This window comes from Gorilla gorilla, chromosome 16 (assembly GCF_029281585.2).
Source record: "Gorilla gorilla gorilla isolate KB3781 chromosome 16, NHGRI_mGorGor1-v2.1_pri, whole genome shotgun sequence".
In the NCBI taxonomy this organism is placed as follows: domain Eukaryota; kingdom Metazoa; phylum Chordata; class Mammalia; order Primates; family Hominidae; genus Gorilla; species Gorilla gorilla.
Window position 1 is genome coordinate 76932503 of NC_073240.2, and position 25479 is coordinate 76957981.

The 25479-nt window shown below is 45.4% G+C and overlaps 2 protein-coding genes across 4 annotated transcripts in view; one reads left to right on the forward strand and one right to left on the reverse strand.

The window, feature by feature from the left end:
* NRG4 (neuregulin 4) overlaps window positions 1-657 on the reverse strand; it is a 123915-nt gene extending 123258 nt beyond the window's left edge. For all 3 annotated transcript variants that reach the window (XM_055363850.2, XM_055363847.2, XM_055363849.2), the window contains exon 1: window positions 520-657. The gene's annotated coding sequence lies outside the window, so the exon portion shown is untranslated. The remainder of the gene's footprint in view (window positions 1-519) is intronic.
* Window positions 658-774: 117 nt separating this feature from the next.
* Window positions 775-25479, forward strand: part of TMEM266 (transmembrane protein 266) — a 146293-nt gene continuing 121588 nt past the window's right edge. The window contains exon 1 of the mRNA XM_031002194.3: window positions 775-881. The gene's annotated coding sequence lies outside the window, so the exon portion shown is untranslated. The remainder of the gene's footprint in view (window positions 882-25479) is intronic.

Here is a 25479-nt window from a genome sequence, read left to right on the forward strand (position 1 = left end):
AAAGGAGATGGGGACGTGTAAAAAGCCTTTTTAAGAGTCAGATAACGAAAAACGGAAAAAGAGGAGAAACACGGTCCTACAAGGGTCCTGAGCTGAGGCCATCAAATGAATGTACTGACAGGTATTTTTCTCCCAGGCAGCCAACTGAGAGTCAAGGCACTCTGACCGTGCTATGACTCCGGCCACACAGAAAGAGGCGTTTTCCCCTCGGTGGCCTCCAAGCGCAGGGGGCACTGCGTGCCATCCGCTCCCTCACCGGGCGCCCCGCGCGGATGAAACGGAGCAACTGGGAAAGAGCTCTGGAAACTGCAAAGCGCTGCGCCAAAGCGACGGGAGGTTCCCATTCTCAGCTGTACGAAATCCCGCGGGGGTCCTCCGCTTCCCCGAGCGACGCCCTCGGCCTCCGCACTTGTTGCTTCTGCGCCCCGCCCGCGTCCCCGTCAAACCCACCCTTCGCGGCCCCTTCGCCTCTCCACACGCTCGCACTCAGGCCCCGACCCTGCCCCGCGACCCCCTCACCCACGCCACGAAGCCCGCTCTGCGTGGCAGCCCCGGAGACAGCCGAGCCCCCGCCTCCGCCCCCTGCCCAGCTCGGGCTGCCAGCCCCTGCCAGCCGACGCCGCGGTTTCCTAGACAGCCGCGCCGCCGTTCCGCAGCCTCGGGGGCGCGCGCGCGCGGCCGGCGGGAGGCGAGGGCGCAGGCGCGGGCTCGGCCAAGCCGCCCGCGCGAGGCCTCGCGCGCGCCCCCGAGCGCGGTGGGCGGAGGGGCGGAGGGAGCGGCGGGGCCGCGAGGGGGCGGGGGGGCGGAGAGGGGAGCCCCGGGAGCGCGAGCCGCGGCCGGCGCCGCTGCAGAGCCGAGCGAATCCCGAGCCCGGGCAGCAGGTATGTGTCCTCGCAGCCGGCCGCGGCCAGAGCTTCCCCTGCCTCACTGCCCGAGTCTTGTGGTCGGGGCGGGGGGTGGGGGGACCGGTCAAGGTTTGCAGGATGCTTGCTCGGAAGGGCTGGGATCTTGCCGCTGACCTTCATTCCCCTGGCCGGGGGAGCCAGGCGAGGGTGCGTGGGGCAGCCCAGGGCTTCAGCTCCAGCCTGGAGACCTGCTTCTTGTCACATGCTTCTTATTTATTTTTGCAAACTGCCCTGGTTCGGGTCCAGCTGCAGATGCCTTACCTCCCATTCTTTGCCTCCGTGTGCCATCTTGCATTTATTAATAAAACATGCAGGCTGGAGGGGGGGGGTTGCTGCTGGGGGGAATCCCATTGCAGTATGGCAAGCGGGCGCCTATTTTCGGTTTTCAGACGTGGTATAGAGGTGGAAATCCCACACCCTGAGGATTTGTGGCTTGGTTGGTCGTGACCACTTCCTAGTGGGCTTCCCCCGTTTGTCGGGAGGTGCCCCAGCGGCAGAATGGGCTGTCTGGAAGGGATGGTGGGTCTTCACCGTCAGGCCAGAATCCCCTTCAGGGGACAGGTGCAAGCTAGGGCAGGCAGTTCCCTGCTTGCTAACTTGCCAGGGAGGCTTAAACCTAGAAAATTGTCTCCCTTGATGGCCGAGAAAAGATGGCCTTCAACAGAATCCCTGGGACTTGCATACTCAAACTCATTACGGTTTTGCATCTGAACATGACTAAAGCTAGCCACCTGTTGGAAGTCAGACCCCATGAAACACCCCCGTAATCTAGCTCACCCATCCCTGTTTCACAGTCACCAATACTGAGCTAGCAATAGGCCCATATGGGTTCCCTCTATCCTCTTTAATGCTGCTTGGCTTTTCTTTTAAAATAAGACCTACCTGTGATTTGATGCCCTATATGTTAGAGGTTGAAATTATATGATTTGTTTATATTCCATACACCTATCACATCATATCCTAAAGACTGAATTTCTCTTCAGTGCTTGTGTTTATTTCCCTGGCTTTTCACCTTGCTTTGAACAACAGTGGGAAAATGGGATGTATATGACTGCTTACCTCCTCCCCCAAATACCTCCACCCTAAAATATTGTGATGAAAAGAATAGTAACAGCTAGAAGCAAAAAAATGAAAATGGTTATCACAAGATGTTGGGATATGATAGCTGAACCGTAATTGCTTCTAAAATATGGTCAGAGTGTCACATCTAATCACGAGAAGGACGTGTTTCTTAAATGTTCATATGTACCAGGTACTGAGCTAAAACTATTTGTGTATGAGCTCATTTAGTCCTCACAACAAACCTGTTATGTCCATGTTGAAGATGAACAAGCCAGGACTTAGAAAGGTTAACTAACTTGCCCAAGGTCACACAGTCAGGGACAGGGTAAGGATGCAAACTCAAGCACATGGGGATACTGGAGGTGGGGAGCCCTGAGGGGGCTTTTCCTCCAGGTGCGGCTGCTCCATGTACCTTTTCATTAAAATCAAGCTTATGCCTGAGCACGTTGGTTTGGGTCTAATTTTCCATTTCATAGCTTCTGCACCAACTTTGTGGCTTTCCAGTAAGAAAAGCAGTTGTTTCAGAATGGGTCAGTGTGGAATTTTTTGAGGTGGCACTAAACCTATAAAAAATGGGGTCCAAGATGTGCTTCCATTTAATTCTCACACACAAGGAGTTGAGTTTAAAAAGTTGTTTCCCTCCAGATTTAAACCCATAAAACGTATATGCATTAAGTAGAATGAATCACTCCCATTTTCCATTATCGCATCCCACCCTACCCTCCTTGCTGCCCTGCACACTATCTTCTGGTCTCACTGCCAGTCATCAGAGCAACATTGTCTATCACACTTGCCTGTGAGTGCCTTAATGGGAGGAAGGAATCCATCCATACCAGCCGTGGCTCGTAATCCGGTCTCTCTATGATTGTAGCAATTATGCATTCAAAGTTCTTGGAATCTGTGCATTCAGCTATGGATGTGTATTTAATCATTTTTTAAAGTGCGTTATTATAATGCAGGTATTGGATTTTGTTAAACATTCCTAGCAGTTCTCATGGACTTAGAAATTGCTGTAGTTGCATCAGTAAAAATTCACCCAGTGGGGCTAATAGCTTTTCTACTCAGGTCACATATTTGAGATAGTGGTGAGAAAGGTATAGGTGAATAGAAGGAATTATTTGGAAAGTATATCCCATGCGAATAACAGCTTTTAATTATAAATTGATGAATAATATTAAGTAGGAAATTAAAGACTATCTCTTTTAATTTTATAAGCTCTGTTTTTGCCTTGGTCAATGTGATTGGTTTTAGAGCAACACGATGTTACCTTTTTCATTACACTGTGTTCTTTTGAAACAGTATAGCGGTTTGTACATAGTATTCTTGCCTCGTGGAAAACACTCAGTTTAGGAGGAGCACATTGCCTGGTGTTTACAGAAATGCTAAGACAGGATCTTTCTGTCTTGGGGATTTCCAGTCTATGATCAGATAAACTCAAGATGAGTCCTGATGTTACTGGGCAAGAAGCAGAAAACAAGAGGTGTTACTTGATTTCTGGGGAGGAAATGAGTTTTCCTATGGGGAGCATCACTATCTTCTTCAGTTGGGAATCTCATGATTGAAGAGTTTGAGAAACTGACTAGTCTGCTGTCTTCCATTCAAGCAGGATTTCATTTAATGCAGAGCTGAGAAGGCTTTATCGTGCAAAGGCCAATTCAGGAAATATAAAAATGTTTCTGGACTACTTTTTTTTTGTCTTAAAACATATATTTAAACTGGGAAAGTCATATGGGAAACTATTAATGCTTAAGCATTATTTGTTTTTATTCCCTTCACTAGAGTTTTTGGGAGAGTGGGGGAAAAGTTTTCCAAGCTATGAAACTCACATGTCTGTGGTGACTGATTATAATGAATATTTTAGTACATTGTTGAATAAGGCACTAAAACTGGGATATTTGTTTTTCCTTGATCGACCTTGTAAGCTACTTCATTGTGAAATGTGTTTTTTCTTAAAGTATTTCTTAATTTAGTATTCTTTAAAATGAGATTTTTATTCAGTTGTCGACAATCTTGAATCACAAAAGTTCACAGATTACTTTGAAATACTTGATTTTCATCAGTCTCTCTTTCTTACTATGGCTGTCGTGTGCTGTGTCCTGTGATAGGAAGTTTCACATCTCATATTGCAGTGACCACCCTTTGTGGTCAACTCTTTATATGATAAGAAGTGGGGGAGCCCAAGGTATATGACCTAAGGGGCAGAGCCAAGATTTGAGCCCAAGTCAGCATAGCTCAAACTCTGGGCTCATTGCCTTTTGCACTCTGACTGCAAGATGAAGCACTCTCTGCCCCATAGTTCTCTGGCCTCCCATCCTATTCTGCTCCATCCACACTGGCCTCCTTGCTGTACCCCCTGCCCCAGGCCCTTAGCACTAATGGTTCTCTCCCCTGGAATACTCTTCCCACAGGTATCTTCATGGTCCCTCGCCTCATTTCAGCTTTGCTCATAGTCCAACCACTCCTTTAAAACTATCCCCACTCCCACAGCATCCTTTCCTCCTCCCTGTCTTGCTTTTATTCATAGCACCTCCTAGCATACTATATTAATTAGTTGTTAAGTGTATTGCCCATCTCCCCCATGGAATGAATGCTCCAAAGGGCAGGGGTTCTGTCTATTTTGTTCACTCCCCCAACTCTGGTACTGTGAAAAAAGAATCAACAAATCACTATGGTATCCTTGAATCTTTCCAGCTTCCCACACTTTTTGTTTTTGTTAGTCCTTGCTGTTCTCTGTAGTGAGCAATGAAACCTCTAAAATGCAAAAGCTTTATGTGTTGTTTGGGGGAACAGCAAGAAAGTAGAGAAGAATCGGGAAAGATCTGGCTTACTCTTGAGCCGGTGTTGGGGAGAGAGGAACCTGTAAAGATGGGGAAAAAGTCACCTGAGGGTTGGGATGTGTGACGAGGCAGCAAATGGAACGTGGGGAGATGGCCTGGGATGGAGAAGAGATCTGTGTGGGTTCCCTTGTAATGGGGATGCATAATGTTTTTGAAGAACTTCCAAAGGAGACTCTGGATTCCTTCAGCCATCCATCAACTCTCCCAGTGGCCTGAGTCACTAGAAAGGAAAAGGAGCCTACGGTCATTCCTACTGGCTTTTTACACAGACAGGTAAATCCTTGCACTGTCTGCATTATTAGCCTGTTGCATTTTTTAAACATTAAATACCTGTTGGTGTCATCCCTGTTTGAGCCAGGGTCTGAGAGTTCATTGCCAAAGCCCTTACCCCATGTGTCTGAGAAGCATCACAGCCTGAGATCTCTTTGGTGTAAGCAGTCCCAGGAAGGACTCTACATATATCTTTCATTCATCTATTGTTTGCAGTAGTTCTTGGGCCGCAGCAAAATCACAGGCACTTTGGGGACTGATTCATCTGTAGAACACTTTAGAATGGACTACACTGGGATGCTAAAGGGAGTTCATGGTTATGGAAAGAAGCCTGGGAGAAACTGCTCCTCAGCCACAAAGGCCTCCTCTCCTCCTCCCGGATGGCTTTAATTGCTGCCCCAGGCAGTCTGAATTACCCGCCAGGAGAGGATTTCCCCTTCAAAAAACACAGCCTCCCTAAAACTGCTTTTGATTTGTAATAGAAACTACTTAGTAGCTAGGACAGAGGCTGATAACTCCTATTCCCAGAACTCATTAAAACAAGGAATTTTAATAAGTATTTTTGCCCTTTGCAGCCCAGGTTTTTGGAAGTCCAGGCAGCTGTTCTCTAGATTTCACTGTCAAGCCGTAATGCATGCAATGCTTCAGCTTCTTTCCCTTGGCTCAAAACAGGTCTGAAGCAAGTTATTTTATCTACGATTCCCTCACACTATCCCACCCTGGTTACACAATTGCCATTTTCTCCAGCCAATACAATGCATAAGGCCAATTAACCTTCTGCCCATGACAGTTTCCTTTGAAATAGTCAAATCTTTGTACTTTCTCTGAATTTGATGCAGGGCTTTTAAAAAACAATTTCTATGACAGTTGCTAATTCTCCTTTAACCATGACTCCTAAAATTTGTTAGCTTTGCCCGTCAAAACAAAAGAACAAGGTGAAATATATTGCAATTCCTCAATAAAGAAAAGGTTCCATTGTTTTGGGACATAGTCTCAAAAGAAAAGCTTGGAAATTTCTCTCCCATCTCTCCCTGTCTTTTAACTGTCAGTTTCTATGCAAGGCTCTATCACTCCCCTTCTTGATACCCTGCAAGGAGCTCCTGCCCCCACCCTTCTACTGAAACAGAACTCTTAAAGGTCACCGGTGATTGCCTAATATAAATCCAATGGCTGTTTCTCAGATTTCGTTCATGATGGCTCAGCAACATCTGACCCCATTGACTTCCTCTACTCTTTGAAATGCTGTCTGTCGGCAGCTCCTTCCTAGCGGTGTCCGTGTCTATCTGGTCTCTCCTCTGCTGTCATCCTTCCTGTTCTATCAAGAGGCAGTCTGAAGTGGTTCAGAGTGTGGGCTCTGCCTGTGATGTGAATCCTGGCTCTAGCACTTGCTAGAGTAGCTTTGAGTAAGTGATTTAACCCTTGTACCTCAGTGTCCTCATCGGTAAAATGGGGAGAAGAGTAGCTACGGCAGAGGATTAAATAGTATGCTTAGTAAAGGGTAAGCACCCAACAAATGCTATTTTTTTTTTTATCATATAACTTCCTGTGTACATGCCTGTAACTTTAGAATAAAACCCTAATGCCTCCCTCTGGCCATCAGAACCTCTAAGATCTGGCTCTCGTTTAGTTTGTTTATATCTCAGACCCTCCCCAGTGTGCGTCCACTTCTGAGGCTTTGTCCCTTGCACTCACCACTCAACCACCCTCACCTCTTCCTATTCTGCCCCTCCTTCCCTGGCCAGAGGAGGGAAGAATGCCGAGGGCTGCCCCTGCCCAGGAGCCACCAAGCACAGCCTGCTTTGTAACAGAAGACAGCCTTCCTTGGGCATGGAGCCTATCTCTCTCAGACAGAGTATGAATTACTTAAGGGCACCAGCTGTGATTTATACTTTTAAAAAATATCTTCCTCAGCATTTAGCACTATAACTTTACACATAGTGGGAATTTAACTCATATCTTTTAACTGCCAAAACATTATGGTTTTACTTGGCCCTTCCAAAATCCTTTTTCCTCCTAAATTGAAACCTGTATTGATCAGTCCTGGAGCTCATGTAAGCTTGATATGGGATAATTAAGTCAACACCACAGGGAGAGTTACCCATGTCAGAACCTTCTTGGAACGAGGAGGGATATATAGAAATAATTAAAATAATGGGAGCACAGGGAATAATTTAATGCTTTTAAAAAGTAGCTTGAAATCCTACCAACCTATAAAGCTGTTAGAATTTTTAAGAAGTATTTAGAAGTTTTTTCTATACTCTCTACTCTCAGAATAAAATGAGCTGTAAAGCTGTGAGTATCAAATCTATCAACCCTTCAGACCTTGCTATAGGCCTGCTCTGGAGCCACTGTGTTCTAGTCCTGCTTGCTTTCTCCTTCCTGCCCTGGTAAAGAGGGCATTGAAGTTGGATGAAAATCAAAGGAAGGGCTGCCTACTTAAAAAAAAAAAAAAAAAAATTAACCCCTTTATTGGCGTTGTGAGTTGGCCTGGCAAAGATAGCCTAAGTTTTCATCGGCATCTGCTGTGTGTGTCCCTGGGGTCATGAAGAGTGCCAGAGCTGTGCTGCCAGCATAACAGCTTCCCACCCCACAACCCTGGAAGCCACAAAGGACCATATGCTTTGCATCTTGACATTCTGTAGCAGAGTTTCTCAACTTCAACACTGTTGACACATGGGGCCAGGTAATTCTTTGTTGCAGGGGCTGTCCTGTGCATTGTAGGATATTTAGCAGCATCCCTGACCCTTACCCCCTAGATGCCACCGGTACTACCACGATTACCCCCCATCCTCAGTGGTGACAACCAAAAATGTCTCCAGAAATTGCCAAATGTCCCCTAGGGTGCAAAGTCACCCCCATTTGAGAACCGTTCTCCATAGGATCAATACAGAAAACTCAGCATCTTTCTAGTTTGAAGAATACAGAACTTAGATAATTTGGGTCAAATGAAGATGAAGATTGGGTTATAATATACATGAAAGGTAAATTTGGGTTTGAAATTACACAGGCAAGGAAAATTTAGACTCTATAAGCAGTTGTAGATTATATCATAAATAAGGAGATGTAAACAAATTACAGAAATGCAGACCATCTTCTTCCACCTGAAGGCCTCAGGTCTAGATGCAACAGCACATTCTGGGACTGTTAAAATCATCCTTGGGGCTGGGTGTGGTGGTTCACACCTATAATCTCAGCACTTTGGGAGGCCAAGGAGGGCGGATCACCTGAGGTCAGGAGTTTGAGACCAGCCTGGCCAACATGGAGAAACCCCATCTCTACTAAAAATACAAAAAATTAACTGGGTGTGGTGGCACATGCCTGTACTCGGGAGGCTGAGGCAGGAGAATCACTTGAACCCTGGAGGCGGAGGTTGCAATGAGCCGAGATTGCGCCATTGCACTCCAGCCTGGGTGACAGAGCAAGGCTCCGTCTCAAAAAAAAAAAAAAAGAAAAGAAAAGAAAAAGTCATTCTTGGGTTTTTTTTTTTTTGGCATTGTATTTAAGAGCTTAAAGTATGCAATAACACATCCTGTGACAGTTAAAATCATCCTTGGGGTATTTTTTTGTGGGGGGCATTGTAATTTAAGTGCTCAAAGTACTTGTCGGCCTTTGACAATAAGTATATCAAACCAAAAATAATAAATATTTCTGGAGAAATCTGAAATATTTGATTATGACTGGAGGGAATTATATTTGACCTGCAAAGGGCCAGCTCTCCCCACCAGAGCCTGCTTCTGACCATAAAGCCACTCTAAGACAGCACTTACAGGTGCTGCATGAAGTAGGACTGACAAGGTACTTTGTGCTTTGGTGAAAGGCCACAATTGCTCAGTAATCTTCATGGCTCTTAGAAAATATAGCTGGAGACTTGTGATTTAAAACCCACCTCCAATTGACAGTCATTGTGTTCTTTCTAAATGCAGTAGCAGAAATTGCATGCCATACCCAAAGTCTAAAAGTGACAGTTAAAATACATGCTTTCGGAAAAACTTTAAGGCCCCAACTTTGGGAGAGACCTGATTTGGCCAGAGATTACCTTTGGCTTGTTAATTGCCCTAGGGATGGGAAAGTGTTTATGCAGATGATCTCCAAAATGTTCCCTACGAATAGTCTAGAAATAAGCCTTGTGTAGTTTCTCAAAAGGAGGCAAGGTAGAATTACTAATTCCATAGACTACTGTATCTTCAGTGTTCCAGACTTGTGCTAACAGGTGGAAGGAACTCCAAAGATCATATCCAGTACAGTGGACTGAGTTGTTTCCCCTCCAAAAAAAATATATATATGTTGAAGCCCTAACCCCCAATGTGACTTATCAGGAGATAGGGTCTTTAGGAGATAATAAAGGATAAATGATGTCATAAGGGTCGGTCCCTAATCTGATAGTACTGTACCCTTATAAAAAGAGGAAGAAAGATACTATCTTTCTCTCCTGCTTCCATGTGAGGACAGTGAGAAGGTGGCTGTCTGCAAGCCAGGAAGAGAGCCCTTACCAGAACTTGACCACGCTGGCATCCTGATCCAGGACTTCCAGCCTTCCAGAACTGTAAGAAAATAACTTTCTGTTGTTTAAGCCACCCAATCTATGATATTCTGTTATGGCAGCCTGCACTAACTAATACGTCCAGCATCCTTGTTGTACAGATGAAGAAACTGGATCCAGACAGGTAGACTTGCAAGAGGTCAAGCTACTAATGAGTGGCAGGGCTGGAACATAGTGCCTGTGCTTCGTGACTCCTAGCCCAGTGTACATTCTCCTTCCCACACTTTCTCCCGTCATATGGTCATCTTATTTATCATCTCTAGAACCTACAGTACATCACTTCTGTGAGCATCAGGGTCCTTATGCTTGCCCTGTTTATCTCAGGATTGTTGCAAGGATCAGTGACATAGCAGAAAAAAGATAGTTTAAGTTTTCAAACTACAAAATATTTTACGAACATGTCATACTGAACTCAGATTCGGCCTAGTTAGTAGGAATCTATCTGCCTCTGGAAATTGTAAGTCTAGTCAAGTAGGTAGCTCTGTGAGGTCACACTAGGCTAGGTCGACTCATGGGTGGGCTGGCTGTTGGCTTTAGGGAACAGATCAAAGGACAGAAAAGGCAGGAGGAGATAGGGCCTGGTTTGGTGATGAACCACCTCAAAGCGAGATGATTGCTCTTCTCTTTGGTTGAGTTGTAAAAGCTGAGGTTGATATGAGTTTGCATAGTAAGAGGAATGTTCCCCTTAAAGAGGATAGACTGTCAGAGCTGGAGGAGACCTTAAGAGCTCAAGGTACCAGCCAGAGTCTCTGGTGTTAAGCAACAGAAACATACCCTGGTGGGCCGGGTGTGGTGGCTCACACCTGTAATCCCAGCATTTTGGGAGGCCAAGGCAGGTGGATCATCTGAGGTCAGGAGTTCGAGATCAGCTTGGTCAACATGGTGAAACCCCATCTCTACTAAATACAAAAAATTAGCGGGGCATGGTGGTGCACGCCTGTAGTCACAGCTACTCGGGAGGCTGAGGCAGGACAATTGCTTGAACCCGAGAGGTGGACTTTGCGGTGAGCCAAGATCATGCCACTGCACTCCAGCCTGGGCAACAAAGTGAGGCTCTGTCTCAGAAAAGAAAAAAAAAAAGAAACCTACGCTGAGGAACTTCAGCAGTAATGACAATTTATAAACTATAAGATATTGTACAACTGTAAATACCATTCTCAGCTCAACTTTTATTGAATGTATTGAATGTTATACAACCTTTATTGCATTTATTGAATATTTATTGAATTTATTGAATATTATGCAACGTTTATTGCATTTATTGAATATTCCTAATATTGAAGTAGATCAGGAAGGAATGTGTTTATCTGGGAGTAAGAAAATCTGAAAAACAGTGACTTAAATAGGCGGATATCTTATTTTCCTTGTGTAATAAGTCTAGAGGCAGAAATCCAGGGCTTGTCCGGCTGCTCAGGGCTGTCATCAGAGGCTGAGGTTCTATTTAGCATTCTGTTCATGGTCATGGATGGATGCTTCACCTCCAGGCATTTCATCTGTGTTCCAGTTAGGAAGAAGGAGGAAGGATGAAGATGAGGCATGAAAGCCTTTTTCCTTCCAGGTTTTGCCTTCATATTGGAGAAGGGACTTATTTCTTTATTTTATTCATCAGAACTGTATCACATGACTACTTCTGAATGCTAAGGAGTGTGGAAATTCAACTGTTTTGCTTTCTGGCCTCTAGAATAGAGGGAGACAAGGAAGAAAGGAATTGAAATGGGGGCTGTGAGCCAAGCATGTTTATGACAGAAGAACATGGGCACTTCTGCAGAGTCATAAGGTCTTAGAGAGCCAGCTCAGAAAATAATGGTGGCTAGGTACAGCTCAAGTACTCTAGTACTACTACTCTAGTACTCTGGGCTACCCACTCCCAGTCAACACTGCCATACCTCTGGAACTTATTCCACCACAGCTAGACTTTTCCATTCTTATTAAGGATTCAAAGTTCTTGGCTGAGCCCAGGTCACATTTCCATGCTATAACTACATTGCAAGGGTAGGGAGAAAGACAATATGTCCCCTCCCTCTTGGGCTTCCATAATGGGGAAGAGGGGACCTTGCCAGCCACCTATCTTGATATTCCTCCAAATACAGAGGGTCCTCCAATGCTAGGCCACCAAAAATGACAAATACTTACCCTCCCACTATTTTACAGATGTGGAGCCTGAGGCCCAGAAAGAGGAAAGTGCTCCGTCAGTGCCACATAGTCATTGAAGGACAGACTCAGGAGTTTGTCTTATCCTGACACACCCAGTCTGGTTTATCTCGGGGAAGAAGCAACTTTCAGAGTCTTTTCCTTAGGCTCCTTGACGTTCCATATGATAAAGGGGGTTGTCTTGGGAGGCAGCCACTCCTTTCTGCAGAAGTTCCTGGGTAGATCCCTTGCTACCCCAGGAACTTCCAGCAGCTGCTTCCTCTTTGTGTAGTGCCAAGGCTTTACAAAATTAAGAAGTACCTCCTCCCTGCAGACAACATTCAGGATTCCTGTCATGGGATGTCGAATGGGATATTTTGTGAAGATGCTAGGTGGTAAGTATTCCCACCTTCTGCAGAGGAACAGCTAGGCACAACCCCACAAGATCTATAGAAAGACTGGTGAACTGTTCTGGTCACCATTACCCACCTACAGCCTGTGTGAAGGAAAGATGAGGCATTCAAGGAGAGTTGAGTCACTGGGCAGTGTGAGGGAAAGTACGATCATTTGTCCCTACTTCTCCCAGTGTGGGTGGGAGAGGGCTGTTTCTTCCAAGCCAAGAGTGAGGTCTCCAAGAGCACCTCTCCATTTGGTGACCCTAACTCACACCCTGTGGAGATTCTCATAAGGCCTCTTGAGAAACCATAGCTGCATCCCATGGAACATTCAGCATTTGGACACTTGCAACCCAGAGAATGCTATCAGCCAAGGGAGAGCTGCAACCAAGTGTGAAGACTTTTGCCCCTTTACTCTACTCTTTGGTCCCCACCACCCCCACCCCAGACCCATCACTGACTCCAGAAAGCAAGAAGCAGTGGGGGACAGAGAGGAGGAGAGAAAGAGCAGGCTTCCCCCGCTTCCGTGCTGCAAGACCTAGAGCTGTGCTCAGTCTTACCCAGGGCAGGGGGAGGAGCTTTGAACTGGGTGTCAAGTTAAAGATTTGATTTAGACCAGATTCGGCTTTTTTTTTTTTTTTAAACACCTAAAAATTAACCTTAATTGAGGTTCTTGAAATTATGAGTAACCAGAAAGCTATGAAGTCTGTCAAAGTTACCATCAAGGGGCAGGGAAGAGAGAGCCAGCAGGGCTGGTTTGAAGACAAAGTTTGGAGAGAAATAAACGTATTTCCAGTTGTAACCACATTCAGATGGTTATTAGTTACTCTCCTTTTCCAAAGATGACATTCCAAGTTTTGAAAAGAAGCACTGGACCGGCCGGGCGCGGTGGCTCACACCTGTAATCCCAGCACTTTGGGAGGCCGAGGTGGGTGGATCACCTGAGGTCAGGAGTTCGAGACCAGCCTGACCAACATGGAGAAACCCCGTCTCTACTAAAAATATAAAATTAGCTGGGCGTGGTGGTGCATGCCTGTAATCCCAGCTACTCGGGAGGCTGAGGCAGGAGAATCTCTTGAACCTGGGAGGTGGAGGTTGCGGTGAGCCGAGATTGCGCCATTGAACTCCAGCCTGGGCAACAAGAGCAAAAAACTCTGTCAAAAAAAAAAAAAAAAAAAGAAGCAGCACTGGACTAAGGCCTTAGGACTTCCTGAGTCTAGTCCCAGCTTTTTCACAAACTAGGAGTGAGCCTCTGGACAAGTCGCTTCACTTTTCTGGGTCCTGGCATCCTCTCCTGTCCAATGATGGGACTGGGCTCTGTGGTTTAGGTATTCCAGAATAATTTCTCTACTTTTTTTTTCTTTCTTTTTTTTTGAGACAGAGTCTTGCTCTGTCACCAGGCTGGAGTGCAGTGGCATGATCTCAGCTTACTGCAAGCTCCGCCTCCCAGGTTCAAGCTATTCTCCTGCCTCAGCCTCCTGGGTAGCTGGGATTACATGTGCACACCACCACGCCCGGCTAATTTTTGTATTTTTAATAGAGACAGGGTTTCACCATGTTGGCCAGGCTGGTCTCAAACTTCTGACCTTGTGATCCACCTGCCTTAGCCTCCCAAAGTGCTGGGATTACAGGCATAAGCCACTGCATCCAGCCTTCTTTTTTTTTTGAGATGGAGTTTTGCTCTTGTTGCCCAGGCTGGAGTGCAATGGTATGATCTTGGCTCACTGCAATCTCTGCCTCCTGGGTTCAAGTGATTCTCCTGCCTCAGCCTCCCAAGTAGCTGGGATTACAGGCATGTGTCACCACATCCAGCTAATTTTGTATTTTTAGTAGAGATGGGGTTTCACCATGTTGTTCAGGCTGGTCTCAAACTATTGACCTCAGGTGATCCACCTACCTCAGCCTCCCAAAGTGCTGGGATTACAGGCATGGGCCACCTTGCCCAGCCTTCTTTTTTTTTTTTTTTTGAGACTAAGTCTCGCTCCATCACCCAGGCTGGAGTGCAGTGGTGCGATCTCGGCTCACTGCAACCTCCGCCTCCCAGGTCCAAGTGATTCTTCTGCCTCAGCCTCCTGAGTAGCTGGGATTACAGGTACCCGCCACCATGCCTGGCTAATTTTTGTATTTTTAGTAGAGACGGGGTTTCACCATGTTGGCCAGGCTGGTCTCGAACTCCTGGCCTCAAGTGATCCACCCACCTTGGCCTCCCAAACTGCTGGGATTACAGGCGTGAGCCACCACGCCGGGCCAAATTTCTCTACTTCTGTACACGGTGCAGTTCCTTAAAACAGCAGGACAAAATAATTCACACAGTGAGTTGGCTTTACAAATTGTACTTCGGTTATATTTGTTGGAAAAGTCAAGCATAGATGAATGGCATTTGGCAGAAGAAAACCTTAGTATATCTGAAACCCTTAATTATACACTGTAGGCAGCTTTGTAGCTTGGTCTGTGTCAAAAGACACCACACTATCAAATGACACATTGTAGAAATATTCAGAATTTTGCAAGAGCTTATTCATGTGTGGCATGATTGGCCTGTGTCAGACAGTTAACATCCACATTTCCACCTGAGTCTGCATTTGAAAACCTGAACTCTCCTGCCCTCTTGTCCAGTTCTTGTGGAGATGAGGCCATTGAAATTGACCACACTCAATGGGATGTTTGAGGACTGTAGTTTGTGACACATGTTTTATTTTCAGATTTTGTTTGTAGTCGAATACTATTGCCACACTGGGTATAAGTTTTATACATGGCTTTTCATGTGTTTTTATTGTACAAGGAATACATAAAAGTCACACATAAATTACATAATTCACATAATGCATAAATTAGAAATGCTTTTTTGCATTAAGGAAAAAAGTCATCTATAATCCTACTACCCATAGATAATTATTATTCACCTTTTGCACCTATCCTTTCAGACTGGTTATTCATATGCACGTATCTGTATATAAATGATTTTTTATTTTTCATTTTTAATTGTGGTAAAATGCACATAACATACAATTTACAGTTTTAACCATGTTTAAATGTATGGTTCAGGGTGTTAAGTACATGGATGCTGTGCAGTCGTCACCACCATCCACGTCTGGAATTCTTTTCGCCTTGCAAAGTCAAAATTGTACCCATTAAACACAAAAACTCTACTCCTTTACAGCTTTGCCCTACCCCCACTTTATGATATTGACACCTCAAATTAATGCTTATATAATATTTTATTTTATAATATGTTTTAATGTATTATATGTCCTCTTTGCTGTGGACATCAAAGAGGCCTGTGGAATGAGAATGTCAAGATTAAGGAGACAGGAAATACACTGGAAAGGGAGAATTTAGGGCCTTGTAGACCATGGTGAGGATTTGAATTTCATAAAATTTATTGGGACACCTTGGAGTATTGACAGCAGAGGAGTGGCATGACTGAGATGGTTTGAGAAGAGTCACTTGGCTGTGATGTGATGGTAGACCACATGGGGTGAGGAGGAGACAGAAAGGCACTTAGAGGGCTGTTTCAGTAACCCAGGTAAGAGATGGGGTAGCTTGAACCAGGGTGCTGTCAGTGTGGGGCATGGGGTTGGATTCTGGATATATTTTGAAGGTGGAGCTGGTAGGATTTGCTGATGGATTGGTTGTGGGGTGGGAGAGAAAGAAAGAAGTCAAGATTAACTTCAAGGTTTTTGGCCTGAACAATTGGAGGGATAAAATTGCCATTTATTCCAGTGGAGATGGAGGAGGAGCAGATTTTAAGTAGGGGGAAATAAAGAGTTCTGTTTCAATCATGTTACATTTTACAATCTGTGAGACATCTAATTGAAGATGTCAAGTAGACAGTTGGATATGCAAGTCTGAAGTTCAGGGGAGAAGATGGGGCTGGAGACAGAAATTTTAGAGCCAGGGTACGTGGATGACATTTTGAGCCATGACATTGAATGAGCTCACCTAGGCCCTGGGAGAGAAGGTAGATGGAGAAGAGAAAGGGGCTGAGTAATGAGCCCTAAGGCATAGCAACAGTTAGAGGTCAAGAGGAGGAGGAAAACCCAGAGGAGGAAATTGAGAAGGAACATTCAATGAAGGGAGAGGAAAACCAGATGGTGTGGTCTCCTGAAAGCTAGGCAAAGTAGTGTTTCAAGGAGCTGTAAGTGATTGGTTGTGTCTAATGCACCTAAGAGGTTGCATGTTTTACTTGCCAATATGAAGGTCATGGCTTATGTTTGAGATGAAGCTTCAGACACCAGGGTCTGTGTCAACTTAATGATACGACATGTTGGGGACTCCTCAATCAGGCAATTCTCCCTCATTTTGTTGCTTCATTAATCCAGCAGACATTTATCAGACACTTTCTACATGCTTCACACTTCTAGGCACAGAGAGTAACCAAAATGAATCACACCACAGCCCTTGCCTTTAAAATAGGTTAGGAGTCCGAGACTTAGATATATAGGAGTGTCAGATCTGAGTCTCTCATCTATCACATATATTTTTAAATAGGGGCTGTATTTTAGCTACACAAATTATTCACCAAATCCTGGAGGAGAATGAAGAGAAGGCAGCTTTTTTTTTTTTTTTTTTTTTTTTGAGACACGGCCTTTCTCTGTGTCCCGGGCTGGAGTGCAGTGGCACAATCATGGCTCACTGCTGCAGCCTCCATCTTCCAGGACCAAGCAATCCTCCCTCAGCCTCCCAAGTAGCTGGGACCACAGGTACATGCCACCATGCCTGGCTAATTTTTTAATTTTTCTGTAGAAACAGGGTTTCCTTTGTTGCCCAAGCTGGTCTCAAACTCCTGGACTCAAGTGATCCTCCTGTCTAGGGCTCCCAAAGTGTTGGGATTACAGGCATGAGCCACTGTGCCTGGCCAAGAAGGCAGCTCTTCAAGCCTTCTAACGTCCCATCCTGAAGATCTGTGCCTTATTTCTTGATAGCAAGTCACCTCTCCTGTTTCTTGGTTATCTTTCTAGTTACCAGTTATATAAGAAAACTTTCTCTTCTAGCTGAATGTTAAATATCTCATCTTCCAGGAGACAGGCATCTAACTTTCTAAATAAATTAACCCAATATAAAGACACTCCTTCTCTTGGACCCTCAAGCAATGGGTGCCTCTTTCCTGCCTGAGAATAAACAATAGTATTGTTTTGATGTGGGCTCTGGCCTATGCTTAAATATTCACACGGTCCCTTTACATTCATAAACCAACAATTTAACAAAATGCCAACAATATGCTATATTACATACATCGAGTCTTATTTGAGAAAGAAAATCCCACTCAGGAAGAGTTTACCAATTCCTAGGCAGAAATGATACTCACAGGCAGAGCAAGAAGACCTCATAGTTAGGCAAGATCATGAGCAGGCGTGGAGGGTAAGGAACTGTCATGAATGGTTCCTAGGAAGGTCGGGCATTAGATGGGCCTCAAAAGATAGAAAGGATTTGAACAGGTAGGGCAAAAGATAATTATGCAAGGGTATTTAATAGCATATTTAAAGATGATGCTGATTGTGATTACAATTTATAATAGGCTGGCCTGAAAAGATGGATTCATTGCCAGAAGTAATTCCTTTTCAACCATGCACACATGAAATCCAGTCATGTATTGAGGATAAAAACTCTGAATAACCATTTTTTTTGTTTGTTTGTTGTTGTTGTTGTTTTTTGAGACCAGGCCTCACTCTGTTACCCAGGCTGGAGTACAGTGGCACAATCTTGGCTCACTGCTACCCCTGCTTCATGGGCTCAAGCGATTCTCCAGCCTCAGCCTCCCAAGTAGCTGGGACTACAGGTGCATGCCACCACACCTGGCTAATTTTTGTATTTTTTATAGAGACAGGGTTTCGCCATGTTGCCCAGGCTGTTCTCGAACTCCTGAGCTCAAAGTGATCAATCCACCTCAGCCTCCCAAAGTTCGGGGATTAGATGTGAACCACCGTGCCTGGCCCTCGGATAACCTTTTAGAGGGATGTCAATTATGTATAGTGATGGTGAGGTGCCTTTGAATTTGGAAATAAGATTGCCTTAATTTGCCTATTTATTTTCATTCATGTGTGAGACATTGAAGACATATCAACACGGATACAATCCCAGTCCTCAAAATCCACAAATGGTGGTGTGGTAAGTCAAAAGCTGGTCCTGTACAAGATATCCACACAAATCCCTGGAATCTGTGAATGTTACCTTATCTGGAAAAGGGGTCTTTGCAGATGAGATTAAGTTAAGGATCTTGAGATAAGATAATTCTGGATTATCAGATGGGCAGTAAATACCATCACAAGTGTCCTTATAGGAGAGAAGCAGAGGAAGATTAGCCTCAGAAGAAGTTGTGGCAGCAATATGACCGTGGATACAGAGACTGGATTGATGAAACTACAAGCCAAGGAGTTCCTGGAGTGACCAGAAGCTGGAAGAAGAAAGGAATGGATTCTCCCCTACAAGCCTTAGAGGGAGCTAGGCCCTCACGACACCTTGATTTTGGACCTCTGGCCTCCAAAACTGTGAGAGAATAAGTTTCTGTTGTTTGAAGCCACCAAGTTTTTGGTGATTTGTTTTAGCAGCCAAAAGAAACTAATACAGATGGTATTCATTCTTATGGGAATAAACACATGGTAAATGGGGATTTGAAAGAACCCAATACTTTAGCCAAGGTGACCTTCTTTGTAAGGGAGGCAAGTCCAGAACACAGTTGTCATTTAGTATCCATTTGTTTAACATCCTGTTTAGAGAAAAACTGTGTGGGTGGTAGTGGGGCAATTGACCTGAGAACATAGAGAAGAGAAGCCAGAGAACTACAGATTTGCAGCGAATGTCGCTGACTCTGTCAGGCCTGAACTTTGTGGTGCTGGAGACAAAAGCTTTGTTGTGGTCCTGGAAGGGTCACTGGGCTTCCCCATGGCCCGGATGGATCCCCTCAAGGTGCCCTGCCTCTTTGCTTTGATTCCATGCGACTTACAGTCACGGAGCAGCTTCCAGGTGTTCTGACCCGGGGCCCCAGTAGTGAATATGAGCATTTTCAATACTGGAATAAAAGCCTCCTCTCTTTCTCACACACACACAGATGAATACATTTTCAGCTTGATTTTTATTTCTTGTGAGTCTGATTAGCACGACTTAGCTAATCATGCTAAGTTTGACTCAACCTTGAGTCTGACAAAACTTGAAGCCACATCCTGACACTTAGTAAATTTGCCAAGCTAAAGCCGCACAATGAAAATTGATACACAGCCTTTGGGTCTTCCAGATACTATCTAATGTCACCATTGATCTCTCTGTGCTACCTCAAGGGACATCACACTTCTCCCTCAATTCAAAATCTGGGAAATGTGTTTATTCAGCAGTTTTTTTTCTGGGCACTTAACATATGAGGGTGAACCGAGGAACTGCCAGGGCTGGAGACTTCCTTCCCTAAAGGGAAGAACAACCTCAACTCGTGTATGAGTTTCCTGTGGCTGCTGTATTAAAATACTACCACAAACTGGGTGGCTTAAAACGATGGAAATTTATTCTCTCACAGTTCTGGAGGACAGAAGTCCAATATCAAGGTGCTGGCAGGGCCACACTGCCTGCATAGCCTCTGGGGGAAAATTCTTCCTTTTCCAACAAAGCCAAATTCCTTGGCTGTGGCAGCATAAATCCAATCTCTATCTCTGTCTTCCTAAGGCCCTCTCTTCTCTGCCCCACCCATAATCACTCTGGTTACCACCCAGGTTATTGCCATCTTGGCATTCGTATTCTGAGCTCAGAAGGTCACAGGGGATGTGCACGGTGGCTCACACCTATAATCCCAGCACTCTGGGAGGCCTAAGTGGGCAGATCACTTGAGGCCAGGAGTTTGAGACCAGCCTGGCCAACATGGTAAAAACCCATCTCTACTAAACATACAAAAATTAGCCAGGCGTGGTGGCACGCGCCTGTAGTCCCAGCTACTCGGGAGGCTGAGGCTGGAGAATCGCTTGAACCCCAGAGGCAGAGGTTGCTGTGAGCTGAAATCGTGGCATTGCACTCCAGCCTGGGCAACAGAGCAAGACACCATCTCAAAAAAAAAACAAAAGTCACAGGAAGGCAGGTCTCCCGGTTACTCTTCTTCCTTATAAGGACACTTGTCATTGGATTTAGGGCCCACCTTAATCTAGTATGTCCTCAACTAGTTACCTCTGCAAAGATACTATTTCTAAACAAGATCACATTCTGGCTGGGCATGGTGGCTCACGCCTGTAATCCCAGAACTTTGGGAGGCTGAGGCGGGCGGATCACGAGGTCAGGTCAAGACCAGCCTGGCCAACATGGTGAAACCCCATCTCTACTAAAAATACAAAAATTAGCCAGGCTTGGTGGTGTGTGCCTGTAATCCCAGCTACTCGGGAGGCTGAGTGAAACCGGGAGGCAGAGCTTGCCGTGAGCCGAGATCGTGCCACACACTCCAGCCTAGGACAGAGCGAGACTCTGTCTCAAAAAAAAAAAAAAAAAAATCCACATTCTGAGGTTTTAGGTAGATATCATTTAGGGTGGTGGGGGGGTGGGGGCAGTGCAGTGGGACATAACTCAACCCACTATAGGTCGTAAGTTTGGAAAAGATGCCAAGACTAGAGTGAATCTTGATTATGGTAAATAAATATGAGGTCAACAACAGCACAGACTAAATAGACCTCAATTTGTAAGTGCAAGAGCTGTAAGATAGCATAAAGATGCTTGGCAGTAATTGAGAGGCCACCTTATCTGTGTCAGCAATGACTTAACAGTGATGTTTCCTTTTAAGATCCTTCGGCCGGGCGTGGTTGCTCATGCTTGTAGTCCCAGCACTTTGGGAGGCCAAGACGGGCAGATCACTTGAGGTCAGGAGTTTGAGACCAGCCTGGCCAATGTGGTGAAACCCCGTCTCTACTAAAAATACAAAAATTAGCCAGGCATGGTGGCAGGTGCCTGTAATCCCAGCTATCCAGGAGGCTGAGGTGGGAGGATTGCTTGAACCCAGGAGGCGGAGGATGCAGTGAGCCGAGATCGTGCCACTGCACTCCAGCCTGGGTGACAGAGCGAGACCCTGTCTCAAAAAAAATAAATAAAAAATAAATCCTAAAGGCACCATTTTTTTTTGTTTGTTTTGTTTTGCCTTGTTTTTTTGTGAGACAGTCTCTCTCTGTCACCCAGGCTGGAGTGCAGTGGCACGATCTTGGCTCACTGCAACCTCTGCCTCCTTGGTCAAGCGATTCTCCTGCCTCAGCCTCCTGAGTAGCTGAGATTACAGGTATGCACCACCACGCCTGGCTAATTTTTGTATTTTTAGTAGAGATGGGGTTTCACCATGTTGGTCAGGTGGTCTCGAACTCCCGACCTTGTGATCCGCCCGCCTTAGCCTCCCAAAGTGCTGGGATTACAGGCGTGAGCCACCGTGCCCTGCCAAAGGCACCATTTCAAACTGGGAACAACTACCTGCCCATTGAGCCCTCCTGCCGTCCTCTCATTAGGATTATTTCAGGAGTACTGCACTCTACAGATGGAGCTAGTTCCCATATCACCTGCTGTTCTTTGCTGGAGTGGCCACCTGTCTCCTGGCCCAGGGCCCTCACAGCTTTGTAACTCTGCATGGACACGCCACGGATTTTTTTTTTCTTTTTTTTTTAGGAGACTGTCTCGCTCTGCCACCCAAGCTAGAGTGAAATGGCATGATGATAGCTCACTGCAGCCTCAAACTCCTGGGCTCAAGCAGTCCTCCCACCTCAGTCTCAGTGTAGCTAGGACTACAGGCGTGCACCACTTTGCCCAGCTAATTTTTTTTTTTTTTTTAATTTGTAGAGATGAGGTCTCATTATGTTGCCCAGGCTGGTCTCCAACCCTTGGCTTCAAACGACCCTTCCACCTGGCCTCCCAGAGTGCTGGGATTACAGGCATGAGCCTCCGTACCCAGCACCCTGGGAATGATTCTGAAGGCCCTTTCTCTATTGGGATAGATTTTTCTTCTAACAGCTGCCTCACCTATAATCACTCTCTCTGGTTACCACTCAGGTTATTGTCATCTTGGCGTTCGTGTACTGAGTTCAAAAGGTCACAAGAAGGCAAGTCTCCATGTTACTTTTCTCCCATGCTATTGACCATGGACAAGTCATTGCCCTCATCTTTAGTTAGCTTAACCTGTGATGCACTCCGGTATTCCTTTCTTATCCTTCCATTTCCAATAAGAGGATAATGTGTTCTCTGCCAGAGTATTTACCTTCTGCATCCTCAAACTGCCTTATTTCTTAGTTCATTCATAGGAGACCCTGGAGGTCACATTATGAAAATTAAACCCACCCTTAGGGCAAAAACTGCCTATATCACCTTCCACTGTGCCTGGGCTCACTAACGATGATGTTCCAGCCATACTGAAGCAAAACATCTAAAGCCAATAAGAAGGGAACCAAATGAATAGGCTTCCAAGTTGCCCTGGCTCCTCGCGGTTGAGTCCTTTGGACCTAGGTTCCAGTTCCAGGTCAGACACTCACTGACAGTGTAGACAGTGGCAAGGTTCTTCACCTCCCTGAACCTGAGTGTCCATATCTGTAAATCGGGTCTGTATACTTGGAGGTTGTTGTGAAAATTTGGTAGATGGCGAATGTATGAGAAAGCTTCCAACACTGCCAGTTACATGGTCACCACACTACAAATCTGCCCACCATGATCATGGGGACAATCCATGGCACAGCTGGAAAAGAGTGCCTATCTGATGGCATTATGCAGATTCAGGAAAATGCCCCCTGGACCACATGACTGTAACAATGCCTCTCCCAGCAGTAGTGTTTTTTCCTCTAGGACCTTCCCTGTTTTCCCACCCTTTTCTCTTACCTCAAAGGAAGAATCGTTCTTCCTTTTCAAAACTAATGATCTTTGTATTCTCAATTCCATCCCCTCCCACCTATGTCAGAACCGTATTTCCATGCTTCATCTCTTCATCCTCTGTTGGCTGTATTGCATCAACAAACTCAAGTCATGTCTTTGCTTAAAAACACTCTTCCCACAACCCTGTAGCCTGCTCAAAATACATATAGTCTCTTTTTCCTTTAGGTGTCAAATTTCTTGAACACTTCTAAACTTTATTAATTTAGCAAATGTATGTTATGCATGACTGTTTTAGTCCATTTTGCATTGCTATAAGGGCATACCTGAGACTGGATAGTCTATAAAGAAAATAAATTTCTTTGGCTCATGGTTCTGCATGACACTGGTATCTGCTTGGCTTCTGGTGAGGTTTTCAGTAAAGGTTTTCATTCATTAACAGTGGTAGAAGGGAGGGAAGAAGGGAAAGTGTATTCCAAGAGTTGGTCAGGTAGAGAGAAGAAAATAATGTATTATAATGTTTTGAACAGAGTATTATGATGGAGTCAGGCCCTGTATGTTATTGGAGCACAGAATTGCAGCAATTAACTTGGGTTGGGGGAGGTGCAGATGTGAAATAATCAGTTAACACCTCTGATAGGATGCCTTTACTCATGGCAGAAGGTGAAGGGGAGGCAAGCGTGGCACATGGTGAAAGAAGGAGCAAGAGAGCCGCCAGGCTCTTTAAACAACCAGCTGTGTGGCTGGGCATGGTGGCTCACGCCTGTAATCCCAGCACTTTGGGAGGCCAAGGCGGGTGGATCACTTGAGGTCAGGAGTTCGAGACCAGCCTGGCCAACATGGTGAAACCCTGTCTCTACTAAAAATACAAAAATTAGCCAAGCGTGGTGGCCAGCGCCTGTAATCCCAGTTATTCAGGAGGCTGAGACAGGAGGATCACTTGAGCTCAGGAGGAGGAGGTTGCAGTGAGCGGAGATCGCACCATTGCACTCCAGGCTGGGCGACACAGCAAGACTCTGTCTAAAAACAACAACAACAACAACAACAACAGCAACCAGCCTTGGCATGAACTAACAGAGCAAGAACTTACTCGTTACTGTAGGGAGGGAACCTAGCCATTCATGAGGGATCCACCCCCATGACCCAAGCACCTCCCACTAGTTCCCACCTCCAACACTGGGGATCATCTTTCAGCATGAGATTTGGAGAGGACAAACATCCAAACTAGATCAATGGTCACGTGCTAGGTGCAATGACAAGCAATGGGGAACCGTCAGGGGTGCTGATACTCTCTTTTTTTTTTTTTTTTTTGAGATGGAGTCTTGCTCTGTCGCCCAGGCTGGAGTGCAGTGGTGCGATCTCAGCTCACTGCAAGCAAGGCTGATGCTATTAATACCAGTTTTCCTGCTCCTTGGTCTCGAGCAAGGTAATGACCAAATTCTTAGCAGCTTCTAGTCTGGTGCTGGCCTGACACTCGTCCCTCAGGTGAGGCCCATCAGTCTTTTTTCTCCAGGCTCATCGGCTTAATTTCTGTTTCTCGAACAGTCCCATATTCCCTTCCACCGTAGGGAGGAAACATACTTCACCCACTTAATTCCTGCATCTCCTTTAGCTCCCAGTTCAAACATTATTTCTTCAAAGAAGCCTTCCGTGCCCTCACCCCCACACCATCTAGACCAGATTCTCCTTTTATGTGCTGGTAGACCCATCACTTCCTTTCTTCAGAACAATTAACTCAGTTTCTCATTCTCCATTTATGAGTGTAATTACTCGATTGTCTTTTCTGCCCTACTGTAAGTCTCATGGGAGCAGGGACTGTGACTGTTTTAATTCACCGTTCTGTGTACATCACCCAACATAGTGTCTGTCCGGTGGTGGGCCATCATCAAACAGTGGTAGAAGGAAAGGAGGGAGGGAAAAGAGTATTCCAAGAGTTGGTCAGGTAGAGAGAAGGAAATAATGTATTATAATGCTTTGAGCAGAGTATTAGGATGGGGTCAGGCTCTGTATGTTATTGGAGCACACACTGTAGCAGTTAACTTGGGGTGGGGGGTGATGTAATCAGTAACACTCCGAAAAGATGAGCAGCCAGGCGTGTAGTCGCTCATTACAGGAATGACACCAAAGTGTTGGGTTGTCTGAGGCAGGTGGATCACCAGAGCCCAGGAGTTCAAGACCAGCCTGGGCAACATAGCGAGACCCTCTCTTTATGAAAAATAAAAAAAATTAGCCTGGTGTGGTGATACATGCCTATAGTCCCAGCTACTCAGGAGGCTGAGGTAGGAGGATTGCTTGAGTCCGGAAGTTAGAGGCTACAATGAGCTGAGATTGCACCACTGCTCTCCAGCCTGGGTAACAGAGCAAGACCCTGTCTCAAAAAGAAAAAGAAAATAAAAGAAAAAGAAAGGATGAGTAGGCGTTAGCTGTGCAAATAAGGAAGACAATGGCATTCTGGCAGCAGGAAGGGTTTATACAAAGATGTGAAAAGACTTCATAAGTTAAGGGAACTAAATGAGGTCAGCATGACAGACATGAAGGGAGCA